Source organism: Plectropomus leopardus, chromosome 4 (assembly GCF_026936395.1).
Source record: "Plectropomus leopardus strain MGB_pleo_1.0 chromosome 4, ASM2693639v1, whole genome shotgun sequence".
Lineage (NCBI taxonomy): Eukaryota > Metazoa > Chordata > Actinopteri > Perciformes > Serranidae > Plectropomus > Plectropomus leopardus.
The window spans coordinates 28,354,997-28,376,160 of record NC_142179.1 but is presented as its reverse complement, the minus strand read 5'-3'; the positions used below and the strand labels follow the sequence as shown (position 1 = coordinate 28,376,160).

The 21,164-nt window shown below is 39.8% G+C and overlaps 1 long non-coding RNA gene across 1 annotated transcript in view; it reads right to left on the bottom strand.

Annotated features, from left to right (window-relative positions):
- Window positions 1–2,097: 2,097 nt before the first annotated feature.
- LOC148189795 (uncharacterized) overlaps window positions 2,098–21,164 on the bottom strand; it is a 30,131-nt gene continuing 11,064 nt past the window's right edge. Inside the window, exons 2-3 of the long non-coding RNA XR_015776328.1 lie at window positions 10,409–10,461; window positions 2,098–2,399 (exon numbers count right to left, since the gene is read on the bottom strand). This is a non-coding gene — a long non-coding RNA (uncharacterized LOC148189795). The remainder of the gene's footprint in view (window positions 2,400–10,408; window positions 10,462–21,164) is intronic.

Below are 21,164 nucleotides of genomic sequence, written 5' to 3'. Positions count from 1 at the left end.
TAATCTAGCCCACTAATTTAGGATAGCATTGAGTTACATGAGTTTATCACCTAAAGTCAACTAGGACTGTGGTGTTGTACCTTTTTAAAAATTATATTAAAGTTGAGTTGAGTCACTATTACAACTTCAGAGGCATTCGTCACCTTTACGCTCATTAAAGCTTTAGACAGTCGCATTTAAGTTTGTTTTTTTCAGCTATTTGCTATGTTTCAGACACGTTTTTTGGAAAGAGTGGCATAATCTGTTTTCATGGACTAAATATGAATTTATTCAATTCTGCATAGATACCACAAAGGGGCGCCAGAGTCTAAATTGACGATGAAATGTCAATTTTGCATCCCATTCCTCCCTTTTATTATAATACATTACTCTTCGAGGGTTAAGGTGGATCAGCACTACAAGGAAAATATGTTATTCAAACAATCAGATGAAGTTGTACCATAAATTATATCAAAAATTGTAACATTAAACCTAAGTGATAAAGACAAATATTAGCTTGTCTTTTTTAAGTGTTACTATCATTATATATTTTATTTACTTTTTTTACAACAACAAATTCCTGTATGTGACATTCTCGGTTGTCTGGTCTTAATTATGTAAAAACTTTGCCATTGTGGTTGACAAAGCACATGCAAATGAGGGAAATGTTGAACAACAGGATTAAATGAAGAACTTTTTCAAGGATGGTCGAAATACTTCTTTAACACAGTGGAAACATTTCCTTCTGGTTATTTGTTTAATTTTCCCACAAATCTATTAAAACTACAAAAATAACACACTGGGAAATACTGTAAATGTAACCTTCATACAGGATGTTAAGAAAACAGAACTGAATTTTAGCTTTATAATGTTTGGCCATCACCCAATGTAGACCAGAGATTTGTTTACTGTAGTAATCACTTTTATGTAAACTGTAGCGCTTTGAATATAATAACAGAGCACTGCAAGTATAACTGTTTTTAAGCACTTTACACTTACACTAAAGCTGGGCTTACAATATTGTACAATTCATAATCTTTAAATCTTATGTTTATTATATCTGGAAATGGCAGACTGTGTTTTTTGTGCATATTGTGACCTCAACCAGAGGTTAAAGTTGATGCCCACATTCCACTTAATTTTATTACATTGTGTATACTGTGCATGTTTTTCTGTTTGTAACAGAGACAGGTAAAGTCTTGTCTGCTGTCTACTGTTAGGAGCACCAACATGAAATGAATGTGTGCTGTGTGCGTTTCTCTTTTTTTTTTACTGAGTGTGAGTGACAGGTTGGCAGCTCAGGTGAATATCTGACCTAATCTGTGTGCAGGTGGGTGATCAACGCAGAGAAAGGAATCGCTTTGTCATTGCACGTGCTTCTTGTTAAACAAGTCACTCCTCTATTCTCGACCGTAATTTGCTTCTCTTTTTTTTTCTCTCCCCCCCTTTCTGGAGATTGATGCACAACTGAAGGTGCAGCCAAGGTATGGTGATTAGAGATGGTTTTGTTGATCCGCAGGAATGATCATGGTATTGATAACATTTCAAACAAACTCATAATCAAAGGGTTTCCTGTTGAAGTTGTAATCTTTTCTGAAATGGGGCTTTGTTAGCTCAGTGTCATTTGGTTGACCAGGAATTATTTGGCGGTAAGCTAATGGGGCTGCTTGTGAGTGGTGCAGCGCCAGGGATCGTATAGGGGCTCCAGGTGGTGTGGCCTGGGGCTCTGATGTGCTGCTCCTTTTTAATCCCAGATGACATTGCAAAATCCCCAAACCCCCTGCCCCTGTATAAGACTGTATAGCAGCAGATGATTTGTTTAAAAGAGCACATATCATGTATCAAACTGAGGGAATAAGGAGCTCCACTGTTTCATGTTAATCCTGAGACCATAGGTTATGCTTTATATGACAGATAGGTATTTGTTCTATATCTGAGAGGAACATTTTGGTTATTTTGGTATTAACCTAACCATAATTTAAAAAAAAAAATAATTCAGACGTTTTAGTTTTTCTGATTTTGTTCCATCAATTGCATTTATTTAAAAATATATAAATATATTTATATTTGCAATATTAAAAGCCATCAAACAATTTTATTACCAATCTAGCTGCAGTTTGTTCCATAATGTTGAATAAGTAGCCCAATTTTTAAAGCTTAACATGAATAACACATTGTTTTCTATGTGTGCCAAGAGTCCCAGAATACCTTGGCCGTCAGTGCTGGGGGGAGAACAATGGTCTCCCAGTGCTCCTGTCCAGAAATAGTCTATAGCTCACTGATGGAGAACATATTTCCCAATAGCAGGTGTCTGAGTCAGTCAGTGCCTGATCCTCACCATGACTGTAAATGAAAGGGCCAGCTCGTCCAGGTGCGGGAGCACCTCTTTGGCCCTCTCAGGTTTCTCCTTGATGGAGGAGCTATTTGTAGAAGAATGAACAAGAGAAATATTGACATTAAACTATGTATATTACTATTAAAGGCATATATATCACCCCCTTTAGAATATGTAATATTCTACATAAGACCAATTTGCTCTTAGAGACTCATGACACAGACAGTTATCTAATCTGTAAGGATGACTGACAGCCTTTTATTAACATATGTCTTGCTCTTGTTTTACATTACACAATGTATTTTTTTATGCTATGTCTATGCTTTGTATCACACAAACTGTACACAGGGTTCGTGCAGCTTAAGGCAAGGTAGATTCAAGACTTTTTTTCTAGTTTTTTTTAATGCCACTCAGAATTAAGTTTAAGACCAATTTGCGATTAACCAAAACTGAAGGACAATTACGTTTTTACCCAAATGTTTATTGTAACATAAAACACGACTTTTTGTTCAGTGAAAAAGTTAGGCTTGATTATCAACGTCAAATATTTAAAAAAAACACTCCTTTTTAAAGTGGAATACATGGAAGACAATGAACATATTATATTATAGTTTTCTGGGCAATTTTGTGTTCCTCAATCCGCGTGTGAGATTCCGCTGCTTGGATTCCTATCATGACAAGTGTAAGAATAAAGGAATTTATTTTTTTATCTTTTTTTAAAAAAAAGGCAATTATTTTAAGATTTTACAAAGCAATGTCATAAAATAAAAAAATAAAACATGCCATAAAAATAAAACCATAGCATCCCACTTCCCATGTCTGACTGTTTTTACGACTTCTGAAAGATTAATTTAAGTCAATTTCATACCAATTAAGGCCTTATTTTGAGATTAGTGAATTCAATGCCTTTTAAGACTTTTGAAGGATCCGCAGAAACCCCGAGTTGAAACTATACGCTTCAAAACTCTTCTGTGTTTTTAAAAGTGCACTTTCAAAGCAAACATAGCATACGCTTATGAAAAATTTATATAGGCCTACCACCATGATCGTCAGTTTGACACATCTTCATTTAAAAAATCAGCTGGACTCCAACCAAAGCCATTCAAGACACAACCTCAAAAGCTAAGAGTTTTAGCAGTAAGTACAATAATCACTTGCGTTGCAAGGATAATGAGCCCTCAGATGTGTCATATATTTGCCTGAGAAATTAAGCCAATTTGTGGAAATGGTGGCCTGGGGTTGGGGGAATACAGAGTGGCTTGTAAAGATGAGTGATATCTGGCACAGCATGAAGAGAATGAGAGGTGTGCTGCCCGGTGCTTAGCTCAAATGAAAGCTCTGATTAGTGGAGCAAAGATCAAAATGACAGAGCGGTGGAGGCTTCAGCTGGGCCTTTGTTATTGATAAGTCTGTCATCTCTGCTGATATTGGAGCAGTAATGGCAGCTGATGATTAGGCCACTCCTGAGCTATTAACTACATTTCTTATCCTTTTACTGGGGCCCAGGAGAGCCTGTTTGAGAGACAAAGGCGTCCTTTATGAAGCTGGCTCCTTAAACGGCGTCCACCTGACCTAAAAGGCACAACTGTTACTGTCTTTCTGCCAGGCCAAAGGAGTCAGGGACGAGATACATGTCAGAGGTCGCGGTGTGCTGCTGTTTGAAATGAAGGGGTTCTGAGTGAGTAAGCTGCTGAAAGACGGCCGCAGCAAAATTACAGAAAATTGGCTGTTTTGTCAACATTTCATCAGCAGATTTACAGAAAGCTGACCCCGACCCCTTTCTCTCCCCCTCTTCTAAGGAGATTGAGTGAATTGACCGACAAACAAATCTCTTCTTTATTTCTTTCTCGCTTTCTCTTTCCCTCTGTAGAAGTGATATTCAATATGATCTCTTTTTAATGATCCTAAGTGGCTGAAATTACATATCCTCAACACATATTGTTGAAGTTGTTTCAGTGTGATTCCAGGGCACACAAAGAGCATAAAAGGTAATCGTAAAAATGTTTCAATTCACCACTGAAAAGAATAATATAGCTATCATTTTATATTATGATATCATAGTGTAGGTTACATAGATCCAGTACATTCATTTTAATATTTAGCTGTTCATAGCCTATAAACGCCCAGTATGACAGCATCAGACAATTACCATGTGTCACCTGGGAAGGCTAATATATTTAAGCAGGCTTGCTATTATGCACCAGTGACTTTACTAATCTAACCTGGGGTATTTGCAGGTGCAGGGGAGTACATAGGAAGACTATGGAGAAACATAGTTCATTTGAAAAATGAAATTAAAAAACTAAGATTTGATTTAAAAAAAAAAACATACCTTCAGTTGGCTGTAACACTTGACTATGGGGTTGATATTACAAAACTAGTAAGCCATGAATAAACATTTAGCTAAGAGTAAAAGGTTAAAATGATAGTGTAATTAATGACTATACTAGTCAAATATGCTGCCTTCAAATATGTGGTCCTATTTACCATGTACCACAACTTCAAGTGGAAATTTTTGGAGAGCTCCAAGTTCCTCAGTTGTGACTTTTTTGCTCATGTTTTCAGAAATTTCAGAGGCTGTTAACATGATTTTTTTATGGGTGGCAAATTAATTTATTGTAATTTTAGTTTGTCTTTGTAATGTTACATTTGTGAGGAGAACGTTGATATTAGGCTCATCTTTTCCCTCTGTCATTATGTCTTTGCATTTCCTGCATTATGGTCACGTAATGCTTGCTAGCTTGCTAAATTGTTGGCTTCAATGGCTTCTCGACGCCGATGTTGCTGTTGTCAGCAACATGGCCGCTCTCACGACTTGAACGCCAGTCATATCGTGTGCACCGCTCCCCATGTGGTTACCGCAGGCTCACAAGTTCTATTTGAAGGCAGCAATAGTTAGCTAGTTAAAATGGAAGAGATGAAATGAATTACAAAAGTAATAGAAAAAGTATACATAGAATAGATAGCAAAGGCTACGTGGTTAAAGCAGTTATGTAAAAGTAATAGATCAAAGGTTAAAAAGATAGCTAAGGCTGATGTTAAGTGGTTAAAGTAAAAGTAACGATAACATGTTTAAATACAGTTAAAAGTAGAATAACAGAGAATAGTTAACCTCAAGCCAAGTTAAATTTTTTGGACAGGAGCGCCATCTTGTGAGGATCGTGCCAGGATCATGCATGATGTTTAGCTGCATAGCTAAACATGCTGGATAAATGGTTGAAATTGCTGGCTAAAATCAATGAATTCATGATTATCTAAAAGTAACAGATTGAAACATTCGCCTTCTGCATATCCAAGTGGTAGTGGCCAGGTACAAATGCATTTCCACAATTTAAATAATTCTTGTAGCTATATCCACTTTTATCATTAATAGGAGGCCATTAACATCCTGTTTAAAGTCAATTCAAATGAAAACATTTGAAACACGACGGGTGGTGTCACTGAAGAGGGCTGTGGGAGTACGTCTGACAAATAAAAAGGTTGGGAACACCGCACTAGATTGCATACAAGCTTGTTTTGGGCGCAGCATTTCCATCTGCTGCTCCGTGCTTTGTGTCTGACCTCGGTTCAGTCCGCTCTCTGCCTTTGGTATTCCCCTACAAAGGCCAACAGGAATCCTAGGCTTGTTGATTTAGCCCCCAGTGGCCGGAGGCAAAGCATCTTTCATTAACGTCTAAAACCTCAGGAATGAGATACTGGCCTCACGATAAGATCTGGTAATGCAGTAACATGGAATTATGGAAGAAGAAAATTGCCATTTTGTATATAAGCACCTGTGATCTCCCATGAAAGCCCCCTGTTCCCCGGGTTGGGTCAGTCCCAGGAGAGGACAGGGTCCTGGAACCCAATCCATCCTGCAGAGGAGAGATTTTCAGGCTGAAGGCCTGGAGCAATGGAAGGTGCTGCTGTCTGAGGAAGGTCAGAGTAGCAAGACAGTGATCCTGTGTGCCTGCCGGAGAAAATCATCTCCTACCCACAGGAGAAATGCCCCCCCTCCTCTTTGTAGTTCTGTTTGTGGTCAGCAAATGCTTTAAGGTCAATACAAAGCATTTATGAGACACTCCAGAGGTATTGTCACAGTGCTTTATCAGTTTACCAGTAAGTGTGGACAAATCAGAGAGCTGCTGTGAGAATATGGGAGTTCTTGTTTCCTTCATTGCTCTTAGAAAGGTATGTCGGCCTTGCCGCTTTTAGAAAGGTGTTTCTTTATCCGAGCCTCTGTGGAGGGAACATGTCAGGAACAATAGAGTTATGTGGCATTCTGACATTTTGGAGAAGTTGGATACCCTTTTACTCGTACGCTGAGGTCAAATTCGGAGTCCTCCAGAGATCCTGGAAAGAATGCAGGTGTTCTGCTTTCAGCAAACAGCCTAAAGAAAAAAAATCTCCCTTTACCATCCCCGAGTCTCCTTCATCCTGCAGCGTGTGAAAAGGCACAGGCAAAGCTGCTCACATGGCAATCGCAATGATGAAGTTTCCAATATCTCCGCTTTGCAATCTTGGCATGGAAAGCTTATTGGTCATTTGCACATCATTGTATCAGAAAGCTATCTATTGGAAGCTAAGCCAAGGATTTCCTCATTTCATCCAAACTGGAGGTCCTGCAGGGATTTAACCATGAAAGCTTTATCTGATTTTCCCAGGATTTCCATATATACATAACCACAAACATGCATTTGAACAGCCAGTTGTCCTAATTTAAAAAACAAGTTCAAATGGCTGGCAATGAGTGTTGGGGATAAAACCGATCAAGTGGGAAAGAAGAGGCTGGGAGGAAGGAAGAGAAAAGTCTTATTGTGGCAGAACTGATGTGTTTTTGTCTCCTCTGGATAGTTTCTTCATCACCTCTTTAAATTTTAAAGCATTTGGCACGCAGCCTGTGGCAGGTTCTCTTGAGGAAGCAGCAAAGCAATGAGGGTCAATGGCGCCATAAATCTTCGACTGTCCACTTTGGAATCAGATGTGGACACTTGAGATATGCATATTTAATCGAATGTTCATGTCGCTGTGACTTGAATGTCCAAGTGAAATGCATTTTATATAAGGGAACTGTTGCTAGATGCTAACAAGTGAAAAGCGAGGCTGTTTATCCGCAGGGGGCTCGTGTTGCAGAGGGTCTTTATCTTTTGTTTTTCCGATGATGCAGAATGAATAACATGCATGAAACGACACATAAGTCCTGCCTTTGGGTTTTGAAGGGCCTGAAGGAGAAGAGAGCTGGCAGCCATGTTTTTGCACCTCATTCCACAGCAATGCAATAAGTGACATAACTTTGGCCCAAACATATGAATGAGGCTCGCACTCGAAGACAAGCTTTCTCCGTTCAACCTCTGTCCCCTCTCCACTTGATCACAGCTCTGGGTTTAAGCTCTGTGTGCCCTCGTGAGCTAAGCTGTATGGAGTACACCTTAAAGCCATTTTAAGTGGAATATATTGGAGCCAAAACACAGCAGGTGTTTATTTGCGTATAATCAAGTAAAAACTTCAGACAGACCTACTTTGGTTTTTTCTCCCCAAAATGAGCTTTTATCATACGCAACATACGAGGGGCTTTATTTCATGACAGCAATACTAATTAACTTAACCATTTATGCTTCAGACATATGGTGCACGAACATACAGCCCTGTTGTCTAACTGTTGATGAAGTAAAACAGCACCAGATCCTAAAATTTAATTGCAGTTAAGTTGAGAAAAAAAACTCCCCAACATATAGAATGTAAATAGTTTCTGGCAACAGAGAGGGCTATAAGTTCAAGACAATATTTGGAGGCTAGTAGACTGACAGTAATTCAATTAGACAGGAATCCTCACCCGTTCTGTGGGTCACAGTTATCCATGTTAATCAGCAGAGACCGGAGACATATAAGCTGCTGGTTTCCTGCTGGGGCTGCTCTGTCTGACTGTGCACTGTGACCAGGCTTTGCATTTCATATTAAAACTTGTGTCAATACAAATTCATTATTAAAAATGCATGTCATTTGGAACATGTTAGTGAAACCAGTGAGCTATGTAATAACAGTGAACAATTGGAAGAACCACTGTAAAATTGTGCTTTTCCTATTAGGACAAATCAAAAAGTCCTTTTGTGCTTAAATACAGGTTTAAGATATTGACATTTACCCCAGCCAGTATGGAAATCAGAAACAATTACAGCACACAAAAACATTTTAAAATTAAAACTATACTTTTGTCACTGATCTGAAATCCAACAGTCAGTGACATCTTAATTTTCCTAAACACCACGCATGCACGTCACAAAGCAGCAAGCTTGAAAGATGAAAAACATTTAAAAGTCAGGAAGTGGAAACATTGCCATCACTGTGATTTTACAAGGGAAGACAAAAACATTGTAGTCGTCCAGGAAATGGCACTTTGACTCTTTCCACTGCAAAAAAAAGCAACCTTAAACCTCCTGAAACACCTACCACTACCACTGTGTTTTATCATCACCCTCTTGAATATGTAGATTACATGTAGTTTCATGTATCCTATCTTACGATCTTTTTTGACCTTTGTAAAGTGAGTTTCTTGAAAATTCTTATTCTTATTTTTATTATTAAGATAATGTGAAATGTGAAATAATGTGAAATGTGAAATGTGGAAATGGCCATGCTCATTCTAGAGAGTTAAGTTTTTAAGAGTCTTTAAGACTTGGGAAAAAATGTGAACCTAGCCGACAAGTAAACTTAACCGCCTTTATTTTATATAAATATACTATTTATGTAGGCCTATATTAGCTATGTAATGTGTTGACACATTCATAGATAATTATTCATACCAAACCACCATATTCAACAATACATCACTCATTTGTTGTCTCTCATAAAAGCTGGTGAAGGTTTCACATCTATCGCCTGTCATCACTCACTCCATATTTTTAATCTCTTATGCAACACCTTCTTATGTTGCATTTGTATCTAAAATTGTTATTTGCCTTGTTGTTTTATATTCAATTTAATGCCACACTGAAATAAGGAGGCTCTTTTAGTGTTGCACATTTCCTGTAATTACCCGTCTAGTCTAGGTTGTGGCAAGTTGTGTCACGGTCTTGTTATTTTCCCAGTGTGAAAGCAAAAACTTTCCTACCAAGCCTAATTGGTTAGCTTGATAGCCTTTGGCATTCATCATAAACAATCTTAAAGACTGCGGCTCCTCCTCTGTGCCTCTGAGAGGGCCGAGAGGATCATCTGAATACTTCGAGAGAGAATGTGACACAGTGAATACAAAAGTGTTTCAAATCTGAACAATCCAGTTTGGCACCAGAGTGAGCGGTGACCCTCAGAGTGCCAATTTGGGGGATGTCTGCAGAAAGTTATTACTTCATACAGGACCCTGTCAACTTGGCTAGAAGCAAATCATCTACTGTCTGACGACAAAAAAAAAAAATTATATCAAATATTAAAGGAATATTTCACCCACAAAATGATCATCTGTATATCGATTACTCACCCCAGTTTTGGGAAGTAAAGTCTTAATAATGTTACTTTTCCCAATAGTGAGTACTGTAATGAATTACTAATAAAATGTTGGTAATAATATTAGAATTAGCATGCCAAAAAATAACATAAAATAACAACAACAAGAAATAACAACCTTACTTTTGTTGTCAGCCGGGTACTGATTCGAAATCAATCAGGCACATCCCCATATTCTTTTGTGTTTATTGTTAAGCTACGCAAGCATGTTACAAAGCTGCAAGCTAGCTTTGAAGATGGACAATGCTTACATTCAGTAGTTTGACATATTCCCATTGCTTTGATTTTGTCCAGGGGGAAAATGACAAAAACATCATCTTTTCGGTATACTCTTTCCACTGCGAAAAAACCTCAAACCTCTGGAGACGCCTCGTGGAAAAACACCCCAGCAAAGGCAAGTCCTCTGCGACCGCGCAGATGGCTAACCTACCAAAACTAGATTTTTAATCGTGGACGGCTGCAGGCAACAAGCAACAAAGAATTAATAAAGCTTGTGGATGAATATGTGGTGTGGTAGATGAAAAGTTGCTTATCTCCACAATTGACTCTCCGTCTTTCAGACAGATCCTTGGGAAAACCCGCAGGTAAAACAGAATGTGCTACTTGCTATAGCCTTACCTGCACTCGCCAGTGATAACCCAGACATTCACACTACGGCGCTCACGTAAAGTCTGAAAGAAGAAGAGGAAAAGATGCAATTACCAGTTTTGGGGGTGTAACTGAAAAGCAATATCAGAGTAGTACAATAAATTACAGTTGGCAGAGAGTAATAAGTAAAGTAATATTACTTTCCAAAAGCGTAACAAGTGATCAGCAATAAATTACTTTTTTTTTTGAGTAACGAGCCCAAAACTGCTGTGTTACCATGAATGTGTGGAGAAAACAAAAAAATCAATTAAAAAAAAAAAGTTTTTCTTGCTTCCATGATGAAAGAGGAATTCAAAATGGAGACATTTTTTGATAAAATTGAGTCAAAGGGGTTTAACAACAGCAAAACTTGCTTTAAAAAAAGCTAAAACTGTAATGTCTAAACACTTAAACATAAATAGTCTCACACATGTACAAGAAGCACTCCTGGGCACACTTTGAAATAGTAAAGTTTTGGTGAAAACGTGTGTGTTTGGCAAGTATTGAGCATATCAATAAATGAATGAGGCTTGTATTTTACTGGACTTGTGTGAGAGTTTGTAAACAAATGTTGTGATATAGTTTTGCTGTTGTTAAATGCGGCCCCCTGTTACACCAAATCATCAAGAACTTTCTCCATTTTCGGATCCTTCATTCACCGTGAAGTGAAAAAAACAAAAGTCTCCTTCACAAATTCAAGGTAACATGGCCTAAGTGATACACAAATTCTCATTTTGTGGGTGAAGTATGCCTTTAAGACAACTCAGATTGTGAAAACTGGGGCATATTGGTAGCTTGATATGTATATTAACCAAATAATTGATTGGAGCAACTGAGCGTGAAGATCCCAGTTACTCCGATCAATTAGTTCTACCTGTCTACCTGCAGAACAAGTGGATGCTGTTGAAAATCAAAATGAGCGAACACAAACACACACACACAAGCAGAGAGGACAAGAGCCAGAGCTGTCATCCTGACTTTCAGATGAAGTGGGGGATTAGGATGGAGGTGAAAGCACGCTGAGGACCATGGTGACAGCAGATGAAGGGAGATAGCGCAAACTCTTGTGGAATTCACAAGCATTCATAGGCAGAGTTGCGGGGGGTGGGGGGGTTGTTGAGGGTTGCTACGAGAGAGCCAGAGCATTTTCGGTAATGTAAATTTCATCACAAAATGTCAATAGTAATGATTGAGTAGGTTTTTGCTGCAGAGAAAATTGCATTTCTGCAAAGATCTGAAAGGTTAAATATGCTTTTCAGATGACAAAGTCCTCCAGGGAGCATAACAGATTGTTGACAATCTCCCTCTGTTTTGAACTGTTATGAAATGTACCGTGTGTGTGTGTGTGTGTGTGTGTGTGTGTGTGTCTGTGTGTGTGTGACCAGAAACCAGGAACACCACCAGTCACCACCACTGACAACGCTCATATTAATACCAAAAATGATGTCTAACAAATTACAGCTTGTGCTCGGGATATTCATGTGTGTGTGTGTGCGTGTGTGTGTCTCATATGTCTATTCTAGTGTTATGGCTGCGCAGGAATGTGCCTCTCAGTGTGTTTCTACTCCTGCCGGGTCTAGCTGTGGTGGTCCCGTGGCACCAGCCATTCGTCCTTCCACAGACACGCTGACTAGGCCAGCCTGGGCTCAGGTATCTCCACTAACCTCCCCTTTGTCCTGCTTTAAAATAGGCTCTTTTGTCTGCTGTTTTCTGCAGGTCATTGTGAGGAGCGCTTCTTAGTGTCAGCTTTAATTCACACTGTAACCCTAGCCGCGATGCCTCCCAAACATCCACACTGCCTGCCTGGCATTCAGCTGCTCCTTGGAGAGCTGAGGCTGCATTACCCCCACCCCCACCCCCCAACCCCCTCCCCAATAACTGCACCCGAGGGACGACTTGCAAACTTTGTTGCTTAAATATTTAAATAGGCCTTTAATTGACATCCGTCAGACCTCACCCAGAGCTCCGACCTGAATGCTGCTCTGTGGACATAAAAGAAAATGCTGGTGCTGTTTTTTTCTTTACTCATTGTCTCCCAGTGCTGTAGAGATTAGATTATAGAGTGCTCAATTTTTTTTCCAAGATCACAGATCGAATATCCAAAGCTACAATTCATCACTGCAAATTGATAGGTGTCTGCTTTGTTGCAGTGCTTCTTTCTTATTCTGAGGCAATAGTTTTTAAATGGTAACTGCAAAAAAAAAAAAAAAACAGGTAGATTTATACCTTTAAATGACATTGGGTGCAGCTAAGCAGCTTGCACTGACTGTGTTTTTAGAACCTCTGACCTTAGAATGAACTGCTGTCAAAAGATATCTTAAATTAAAGGAACCACAGTGAGAATTACAATAACAAAACTATATGATGGGAGTCCTCCAGTGGATGATGTGAAATAAAGTTGCAATGAGGAAAATGCACCAAAAAAAAAAAAAAAGTCAGCAGCCGTGGTATTTTTCTCTTTGGAGCTTAACCTAAGGTCTCAGCTGGGGAGATGCAGCCCCCGGGCTCTGTCTGACTGTCTACCCTTGAGGAGGAGAAGAAACAACAGGAGAAAAGAGAAAAGAGGCTCATGTTAAAACAACAAACATCATAACCTGATATCGACACTCAGCTGGGGTTCGCTTCACTTCTGCGGTCTCTGTTTATCTCTCCTGGGAGGGTGCAATCTATAAGGGCTTCCTCAAACTATCTCCATAGCTAAAAATAAATCAAATATACAGTACAGCCGGTGTCAGAAGTTTAAAGAGGGATCTGATGAAAATATGGAAATTAGTCTGATATCAGTGAGAGAGATGATAAGCGATATATTCAAGGTATTTCTTTACTCATTACGAAAAGTTGGATGTCTGTGTAGTGATGTGTACTGAGAAGGGGAATATTTTATGTAAAAAAATGTTACAAATATGTTGAATATTAGCGATATAATGCACAATCGGAATAAGTACAAATGTAGATGTGGCACAGTCAGCTCACAGTCAGAACTGGTTTTGAATTGACCATTTCAGTGGAAATGTTGCCTGTAAAATAAATGTCTCACATCACACATGTGTGAGAGCCATTATTACATGGTTTATAGCCAGTAGATGAGGAAGTGGAAAAGAGAGCTGAAGACAGTTTCTTTGTTCAGCCTTCAAATGAATTACAGCATTATAGCCAAAATAAAGTGATACTGAACAATAATACCAACTATTTATTTGATCATATTCACCATATACAGTCTAACTGCAATTAGTCAATTTCAGCAAGAATTTATGTTAGCAATATTTTACAATATTTGTTAGTGACAAAAAATCCTATGAAAAGAACAAAACTACCTTGTCTGCTTTGTCTATCATTAGGTCTCTGTAGCTCTCAGTCCCAGTTCCACTGGTTACAAAATACTAAGTAATCTTTTAAAACAGCTGGGCACTGTGGTTTTTAGCAACTGTTACTCAAACAGGAGGTAACAGTGCATTTATTGGGAGATACTCTCAGCTGCGGATTAATACACATTATCATCTAAAACCTCAAAACTGCATATGAACTACATGTTAAATGTAATGAAGACACACGTCACCCAGTGCAGCAGTGTGGCTGACAGATTGTTTATAATAGTTTTTGGACAAAAATAACACACTATTGCACAGATGTCTGAACCATATCAGGCTTTATCTATACTTGTTATTAGGATTGATTTGTTATCGTTTTTGGTCATTTCATGAGATTTCATGATAGTTTTCAGGTTCTGCATGTGACATTCAGAGCATTAACATAGCAGAAAACTACTGTTTTCTATGTAAAGCTAGAGAAAAAGGCTATGTCATTGCTACTGATATTGGGAAGGCATGGTTGTGGAAGCATAGTGCCCACTGTCTGATTTCTCCCTGGTTAACACCATTAGCTCTGTTAGCACTGCTGTCGTTGTTTACCTCTGTTCATAGAGTTAGCACTGTTAGCTGCTAGCTGCCATCTTTATGTTGAGTCCAGACAAACGCTCTGAATATGGCATGGAGCCCCTTTAACTACAGACCTCCAGATATTCAAAGAACTAGCTGACTGAAAATTATTTGTCAACATACAAATTTGACATGATTATTTTGGACTAAATTTTGCCTTACAGAAAATATGCACCATCTACCAAGCCTGGCAGATTTCACTGATTTTAAATGTTTAACTAAAATGTGAAGAAACCAGCTTCAAAACACAGCAATCATGACATAGATGTTAGATTTAGATCCCAGCAAGTAACCACAGTTTCCCTCTGACACGCGAGAGCCGAGTCTCTCAGCTGGGCTTGCCGTCTTGAGGAATGGAGTAAAGGTTTGTGGGAGCCCGTCTCGGCCCAGTTCCCCTGCTCAGCTCACATTCTCTGGGTGAACCCGTGTCCTGGGGCCAGTTGGGCGGCACAGTCTCATGTCTCAAGTCCTCACAGTTCACTGGGCCCTTTAAAGTGAACACACCCACCAGGGGCCCTCAGGACTACAAAAACTACAAACACTGGGCTGTCCAGGCTCCTATCTGAGACACACAGATGCACACTTGCATGCACACATGCACACGCACACACCAACTGTTAACGGCCCATTTATCTTTGATACAATGGAGAGAGAATGCAAAGACAAAGATATTATCTGCGTCGCTTGTTAGCAGCACAGGTTTGTAATGTCTCCCCTGAAAGTCAAAGTCAATTCTGGGCAATATTCATCTTTTTTTTTTCCTGTAATTTTTTTTTTCAGAGAAGAGATTCTGAGATGGTTATGGGAGGGAAATGTCAGAGAGGGGATCAGTTTTCAGACACGGCACACTCCGGTGAACATATGCACTGAGATCAAAGCGACCCCTTTGCCTACCGCAGTGCATCCCCAACAGATCTGACAAAGTGCCCCCATTGTGTGACCCTGACCCATTACTGATAATGGATCGCCTCCAGAACCGCCCCCTCGGAGGCCGAACTTATCCTGTGCACAGAGCTGCGGTCTTTGCTCAGAGGAGAGCCGGGGCACGTTGATGAACACACATGATATGACATGTCAACTTTCATGCAGTGTGACAGTCTTAAACAGACCGGGAGCAAAGCAAAGTTTTTCTTCCTCTTTATAGTCTCCCTTCAAGAATGTGGCTTTCAGATCATCATGATTCATCTTGATCACTCTTTTACTACAACTATATATATTCTTTGTAGCACGTGAGTGCGTCGAATCTCAAAGACAAAAAAAAAACAATTGCCAACTTCTGGTCAGTTCCTTCCACTTGTTTGATATTTCTGCTGAAGCAGCGACGCGCAGGATTTGGTTTCCATCCGAGCTATTTCTTCCACTTACAAGAAAACCTCTGCACATCTGTGACCACTCTGCGCTTTAAAATCTGCTTCATTTCACTTAGTAACTCAGCAGATTATCCAAAAGCCTAATGTGCTGTCGCTGTGAGTCATTATATTGTTTGTGACCCAACTAGTCCTACTTGAAAAAACATTGCACCAAAAACAATCATGCCATTACATAACCTTTGAATACACTGCTGTCCTTCTGATGTGGGTTAAAGCGTGAAATATTCATTGGGTGTTGTTTGTGCTCTTTGTGCAAGTATATACACACACCCATGCCATCCATATAAACATTTACCCACACACACATTGTGCTCTTCCACTCTGCCAGGTCCATAGCCCCGGGCATGTTCTCAGTCCCTCCCTCGCTCATAATTACTTTGGTGATCAAGGTTAGAGCAGTAGTAAAGCCCACTAACCCTTTAACCTTCCGTGAACTCTCCCATTAGTCCACCTTGGGAGCTGATGCACGGTGTCAAACACTGTCGCCTGCAACAAGACGGCGAATTAGTCTTGGCATGAATCTAGGAGACAGGGTGCAAAGGGCTGCCGATGCCCCTGCGTGAATCAGACGCTGGGGCAGAGACGGCAGGAGCGTTAGGGGGTCAAAAATGCAGCGTTATCAAACACCCCTCCTCCTCTGACCCCCTGCTTGGGCTTACAGAAACAGGACAGACTCCCACAACGCACCCTGCCATTCTGCCAGCCCCGAGGGCTCCTCCAGACAGCTCAGGAATTCAGGATAGGGATCCGACAAGGTCTACAGCTGGGAGGAGAATTTCGACCATCCAATGTTTCACCCTCTTATTGTCTGGGCGCTGGCATCCCAGTGTTCCCCGTCTGGCTCTGTTGTCCTCCCCAGCTCAGTGTTTTGATATCGTTTTTGCACAAGGGCAACGGTCATGTGGGTTGTGACATCTGAGTTTGACGGGAAATGAATTGCAAACATAATAAAGGTGAAAATTGAAAGCTGCAATGACTTCAACAGAAAAAACAGAGCGGATGAAGGGAGCCTTAGCAAGTATGCTAATCATAATGATATCAACCCCCCCACGCTTATTGGAAATAATCCTTACAATGAACACATGATTAGTCTGGCTTTGGTTTAACAACCATCTTGACATCACTGTGTCCTAAAATGCCCCAAATTAAAGTGCCAAAATTGCCTGTCCAGAACTTCACTGGAGGCAGATGGGAGGACTAAATGATGGGTCCAGGGGGCTGCCATCTTTTTACACCCTAATCCAGCTTTTGTTGACTGCAGTATGCAAACTATTTTCCAGGGGGCACTATTGAGCTAAGAGAGACACTTGTGACTGCCGACAGAGAGAAACATTTCAGCTGTGAGGCTGAGCACATGGAAGGCAAATAATCAAACCCTTCGACATAATTCTCAGTTTGGATATATATTTTTAAACGTTTATACAAATTCTGCAGCTGAAATAAGTGTCAAAGTTCGCTTTGTCACAGGATAGCCGCCTTTATCCTCACTGAAAAAACCTCAGTGAAATAGAAACCTCTGTCAAACATAAGTTTGTGACGTAAAATGCTTGTGTGTGACTTCAGGGATCTGATAAAACCACATTAATTACACAATTTATTTATGCAAAATTCTGCTTAGCTCAGAAAAATAACTGCCGTTTTGACAAGCATGATAAATCATAAGAATGAATTTTTGGAACAGTTTTAAGTGTAATGACATTTCTACTCTTTGAAGTTTTATCAGGTTAAAAAGAAAAGGGTGGCGTTTGAGCCTTAAAGCGCAAACAGAAACTGTGATTAGTATATGGAGAAAAATTAAACAACACATCAAAATTGTGCACAAAATCTGAATTGTCTATCAGGACATTAAAATTTGACATGTGAAAAAAACAGTTCCAGCCACAATCTGAGGGGAGATAAAAGATTGGACAAATCACGGAGACCTCAGGATCTGAAAATCAGCACGGCAACAGCCCGGTGACAGAATAAAAGGAGCGTGCACAGCTGAGGCCATAGTGTTGCCGTCACATAGAATTTAGGCTGCGTGATGGACAGATCCGATGGACTGGGCAGATATTGGGAGTGGGAGTAGGATATGACTGGGATGCAGATGAGGTTTGTCAGAGTGAGAGGGGGTGGTATGGTTGAAGTAGGGGGGAGGAGGGAGGGTGGTGGGGGTTCATATCCAGGGAGACTGGGCGAGCAGCAGTATGCAGGTGGTGGCTGGCTGGTGCTCCTCAGCTGGGCCCGCCGCCAGCTTGGCCCCTGGGTGCCCCGCTTTTGAATTCAGCCCTTTGTGCTGCCCCAGGGAGGTCAGACAAATTCACGTCTCATCATACACTGAGATAGCAATGATACAGGGTAATGACTCAGCTGCAATTTCAACCCTGTCGCCTCTGCTGTAAAAAATGTTCATCAAAACAGCTTATCTGGTGTGGTGCCATCAGCTAATAGATTCTTTCTTTTAGTAGGTGAAAGACATCTCAGATTAACTTATTTGCATGTTTTTAATAGTGCTTTGAAAACACAAGCAACCTCTTTTTATCTCTTGAATTATACGTCACAGATATGTTATTAAGATTATATGTTACATGTATGCAGGAAACATAGGAAAGTTCAGCCATTTTTTCAGCCACAAGGCAGTAAATATTATAATATGATGGGGAATATCCCGTAATATTCAAAAATGGTAAAAATGCTCCCCACGCACAAAGGTGTTGATAAAAAAAATAAAGTACAAAAAATAGCTGTTCTACAACAGTCAACCACACACCGCCTACCGAAATAATCTTCCACAAATGTAACCATAATCATAAATAAACTTAAACAATTTGCCATTATTATTATTACCATTGCTAGTATTGAAGTGGTTTGTCCAAGTGGTGTTGCCATACCAGCAGAACACACACAGTACTGACTTTTATTTTTTTGCATATTTGTATGTACTGTATAGCTGTATTTGCTTATGACAAATAACACAATATGGTAGAACATTTCTTTTCAAATTTTGAAAAAAAAAAAAAAAAAATTCTGAGCGGGGGACGGGGGGGGACTGGGACAGGATTTGGTCCCCTTCAATGTCGATAACTACGGCCTTGATTTGAATCAATTCACTGCCGCTCTGCTTGGTCCACTTAATTGACAAATGCATATTTTTATATAATGGCAGTCAAATATTAACTCAGCACTAAAGCTGCCACATGCCAAAATAAACTGTTTAATTAGTGGAATTGTAATTTCAATAAAATATGCACGCATGCATATTAATCTGACAGTAAACTGAGATTTCTTTTGTATTAAACACTGACATCTTCATCACTGAAAAATTTGCTTGGAAACTCACAGTCATACAGCGATTCTGCACACACACACACACACACACACACACACACAGTATTTTAGGTTTTTTCTTTTTTCGGAGAGACTGATGCGTCAGTGGCCTGGGTGGCGGCCTACTTAGACCCAGTCAGACTAGTGGACAGGCTTTAATGAGAAGCAGGAGCAGTGAGGTGGGAGTGGGACTGGCTCTAGGGAAGGGTCACATGGGGTTAACTATCAAAGATGAGTGCAAACCTATCCCTGTGGAAAAGACTCCGAAGAAAACATCACCCTGCACATGCTAAGCTCCCCAAACTGGGAGTTCTTCAGCTTAATTAATCCAAGACACAACCTCCCCTCCAACCCCCACCCAAACAAGAGGAGTGAACGCTAACACACTTTAATGTCATGGTCACTTAGCTTGGAGACATTTTTCGGGCCATGCTGTTTATTTCTATCAGCTTTGATTGTGCCAGATTGGAAACAGGCTTTTATGCAATTCCATTATTAGCTAATCATCACTGGTTTCTTTGTCAGTGTGCTTTATGGTTTCTATAAAAAGAAAAACAAAGCACAAACAGAACACATGAAACATTTGTGTATTTAGATATTTACGGAAAGAAATATCTGGAAGAAAGACTCAAGTACGTATGGTTAACCACAGGGGTGAAAAGTAAAGAAAGTGAATTTATTATTGCAGTTGGAAAGATTTATGTGGGTACACTGAGAAACACCCGGCGAATTTTGGAGACCACATTGTGATAGATAGTTGAAACCCATCGCCAAATAAAGACACATGTGGAAGTCAAGAATTAAGTTTGTCATGACGTCGTCTAGACGGCTAATTTTTATGATGAATACATTTTATGATGAAAACTGTCAAGTGGACATTAGTGCAACATTCATTAAAACCAAGTTTACCCCCAATTTGTTAAACCTATATAAAATCTACAAATATAATTATACAGTTCAATTTTCACAAGATTCGTCATCATTTTACATTTTTTTTAAATCTGTAGTGATGATGTAATTCTCCTGTTAGCTCTGGCTGTCAGCAGCTGTCAACACAAGGCTCAATGTTTCTTCACCAAACGTAACTGCGCGCGAGCTACTGGGTAAATCTTTATCCTCAAACACATTCATCATAAAAGAAAATCAGTCAAATAAAAACAAGTCATGCGTGAGATGTTCATTAGCATTGTAAATGTTTCTGCACCGTCAGATTTTTGCAACAAATGTGAACAAATACAGCTGTCGTCGCAATACGGGGAAACTACTGCAACACTTAAGGAATCATTGTGCGAGTGAACCCATTGGCATGCATGTAAAAAAAAAAAAAAAAAAAGTTCTATATTTTAATGATGAGAACTACATGCTGTAGCAACACCCTCACTGCAAAGCTACAAGCTTAATTTGCAATTGATCCTATCTCCCCTGTTCAGCTCGCGCTGCAAACCCCTCACAATGAGAACCTTTCGTCACAGTAACACATTAGTTTCCCTCCACTTGTCCAGACATGGATTTCACTGGTAATGGCCCTGTAATGGCCTACAGGTCCTTGGGCTTAAGCTGTAAAGGCTAAATTATTGAACAGTCACTTCTTGACTGACAATTTGTGTACTATCTCTAGAAATTGCCAGGCGGCAACTGGAACCGTCCGCTCAATCAGCCAAATTGAACGCAGGACCGCCAAGAATGAGACTGATGAAAGAGTAGAAGACGTGTCAGAAGGCCAGAATCGGTTCAGCAGACAGGACTCTGTCAGCCTTCGCTATCTGGAACATGCTGGCTTTCAGTCGCAGTTGCCTCGGAGCAAACAAAAGCTCTCTGTTCAGACACGCAGAGTGTTTTTCTCACCTCCTTCCATATCAAAGAAATATAACAGACAATGATCCTTAACTGATTTGATTTGTGAGAAAACTGGGAGAGACCTGTCTTTGCTTTGTATGTCCATTTTGCCATCCATTATAAAGAAAAAGATCGGTTTTTAAAAAAATATTTGTTTTTTAAAATTTTTTTTTAAAAAAGATCATGTCCGGGCTGCCTTAAAATTTGAAGTGGATTGAATTAGAAAATACAATTTAAGGTAATTTTGTAATGACCTCTTTTCAAATTCAGTCAACTTAAAAAATTAAAGGCAGCTTG